The sequence below is a fragment of the Octodon degus genome, unplaced genomic scaffold (assembly GCF_000260255.1).
Source record: "Octodon degus isolate 3935 unplaced genomic scaffold, OctDeg1.0 scaffold00166, whole genome shotgun sequence".
Lineage (NCBI taxonomy): Eukaryota > Metazoa > Chordata > Mammalia > Rodentia > Octodontidae > Octodon > Octodon degus.
The window spans coordinates 643,529-646,659 of NW_004524742.1; positions in this window are offsets into that span (position 1 = coordinate 643,529).

Genomic DNA, 3,131 nt, shown 5'->3' on the forward strand with positions numbered 1-3,131 from the left:
TATTTACTTTTTAATAATAGAATAATTTAATATTTGTTAGATAACTAAAATTTGTACAATTTTAGGTGTGTGTTGTACAATTTTAGGTGTGTGTTGTAAATATACATGTGGGTGGAGAGAGGGAGAGGAGAGGAGAGGAGCTGGTGAGATGGCTCAGTGGTCTAAAGCACCTACTTAGAACAAGCTAGGCTAAGCAAGGCACAGGGGCCGCAGTTCAATCCCCCAGCACCACATGCCAGCCAGCCCCGCCCCCTTGTGGGCTGAGCTGGCCACACACACAAAATAAACAAATAAATAAATAAATATTTTGAAAAGGAGAGAAAGAGAGAAAAAGAATGCTTAATTTTTTTAAGTAGTATTGTTCACAAGTCTATATCCCATGGTGTTTCCAGCTTATTTCTACTGCTTCTTTTCTGAATTCCTGTAACATGTCACTTGGGTCTTGCCTTCACTAGCAACTGCAATGATGTTCAGTAGCTAAATAAAATTTTGCGTGTCTTATGATTCCTATATAGCTCTTGTAGACACTCAAAAAAAAATAAAAACTCGTAGTATTGCTCTGATTTGGGTTTAGATGTCCCCACAAAACCTGATGCTGGCATGGGGAGCAGGCCTTTCATAAGAGGCTGAAGCTGGAATCACAACATTTGTGGTCCAATGCTGGGATTAAGTGCAGAAGTGCTGCACCTGCCCTAGTGAGGGTATCCTTCAGACAATATAAGGGACAGAAAGAGGCTTGTCCCTTTTTCTATTCCTTTTTGCTTTTGCTGTCTTCTGTTGCCATGAACTGTTAACCCTCTGTCATGTGCCACCCTGCTTTAGAGCCAGCTAATTAGACTAAAACCTCCACAAACTGTGAGCTAAATAAACTTTTCCTCCTTTAACTTTGGGTGTCGGGTATTTTTGTCTCAGCAAGGAAAAAAGGTATCCAAACTACTTAAAATTAGAAATACATGGGGGCTGGGAAGATAGCTCAGTAGGATAAGCGCTTGCCTGGCAAGCTCAAGGTCCTGAGTTCAATCCCCTGTTCTGCCCAAAAAAAAAAAAATTGAGAAATGCATGTTTTTGAAATGTTACAAAATAAATCTTTATACCTGACTTAATGTAGAACTGGGTCCTCAACAAAACTTTTTGGATGCATGTCATGATCCACTAATCTAGAAAATTAGTGGCTGAGGAGGAAAGCTAATTATTGGTCAAAAACTAGAGGTGGATTTGACAATCAGCAAGTCATTGCCTCTTTTGGAAATAGCTTGATTCAGTTTACTAAAAAATTAGTAGTAAAATAAAAAGAAAAAAACCTGTGGGTTTTGATGGTGGGAGTTGTGAGGAGTCTCTGATCAAGTAAAGCACTGCCAAAGGAAATTTGCTACCAAAGATTACATTGTTTATGTCAACCAAAGAAACAAAAGACTTATTTTATCTTAAAAAAGAATGTTTGCAAATATATATTTTCCTGAAGGGAAGAAGAACATATCACTGGATGGATGATAAATGGGTCAGTTTTGCCTCTGCTACTCTTCCAATTACTTTAAGTTCTACAGGTTTTCCAGAACAATTATAACAAATACTATTTATTTTAAAAGTATTAAATACTCTTTAAACATGGTCATGATCTATAATTTCCATAAATATTTTATAATTATGTGCATGTATAATTCTTATAACATCCATGCAAATGCAAGTATTAAATATTTACACTATATAAACCTCTAATACTCTTGCACCATTTTAAGATAAGGACCAGAGAGGTCAAGTAGCTGTTTATAGTCACACGGATGTACTTTACAGCCTTAGGAATCAATCTGGCTCTGTTTATTTACAAGCTTTTTTTCCAGATTCCTTCTCAGTTCACAGTGTGATACAGCATGGCATCTATTTTTAAAGGAAAGCTATTTCAAATAGTCAGTCTTATCATCACTCAGGTTTGGACACCAGATAAAGGCATCAGATGGAATCGGTGCCCCTTCTTCCCTGTTCCTGTGCCTCAATGCAGTCAGCAGTGATGACTGAAAGTCCCCACAGAGTCACCTCTTGGCCAACACTGCAAATGGGGCTGCTTTCTGTCGGCTCTTAGTCTACTCCTTTTATGGAAGTGTGATGCAAAAATCAACAGTGAGGCATCTGTTTATCTTTTCTCAAGCCTGTCCTTGATAATTTAAGCATCACACACCTCTTGCCTTAACTCTGCCCCTTATTGAAGGACCTTGGATGAATTACCAATCTCTGAGTTATTCTGGCTATTTAGCTATAAAGTAAGGATGATGACACTACATAACTCATAGAAATATATATATATATATATATATATATAATTTGTTTCAGCATCTGGACCATAGTAAACTCTATTAATTTAAATTACACTGTCCTATTAAATATCTTTAGAAATAAGCATCAGGAAATAATTGTCTCTTAAATAATTGTATCTCTTTCATGTGCTTCGTTATCAAGCAGTGTAGTATCTTCTCCATCCTTACAGAGAACTAAGTTGCCTACAACAGTGATCAAATTCATTATTGAAAAAGAATCTCAAAGATTATGGTGTTAAGATGTGGAGCCTTTGGGTCCACCTCATGAAAAGGATTAGTGGTCTTAAGAAAAAGTGGTCAAAGGGAACTACCTGCCCCATCTGTCCCCTGGTCCACCTAAGGACACAGAAATCACCTTCTCTTTTTTTTTACCCCCTTATTTAGTACAAGGTCTACAGGGTCTCATTACAAAGATCAGACTCATAGTGATCCTCCTGTTTTTAACCTCCCAAGAGCTGGGATTACAGGCACGAGCCACCACATCTAGTCTCATTCACTGTCTCAGCACATCCCAGAGGCGGGGGCAGCATAGCATGCCAGGGATCAAACCCCAGCTGCTGCGTCTGCCTGAGCAGGCGCTTTAATTTGCTGAGCTATATGGCCAGCCCTAGAAATCACCTTCTCTAACGAACAGAACTTCTGTGACACTAAATCTGTGGCACCTTGATCTTGGACCTGCTACTTTCTAGAGCTGTGAATGATGAGCTCCTATGGTGCATGAATGACCCAGGCTAGTGTGCTTTGTTATGGCAGCAAGAACAGGGTGACACAGGGCAGTGTTGGGACTGATGAAAGAGAAAGAAGTGGAGAGTCAGTGGGGTC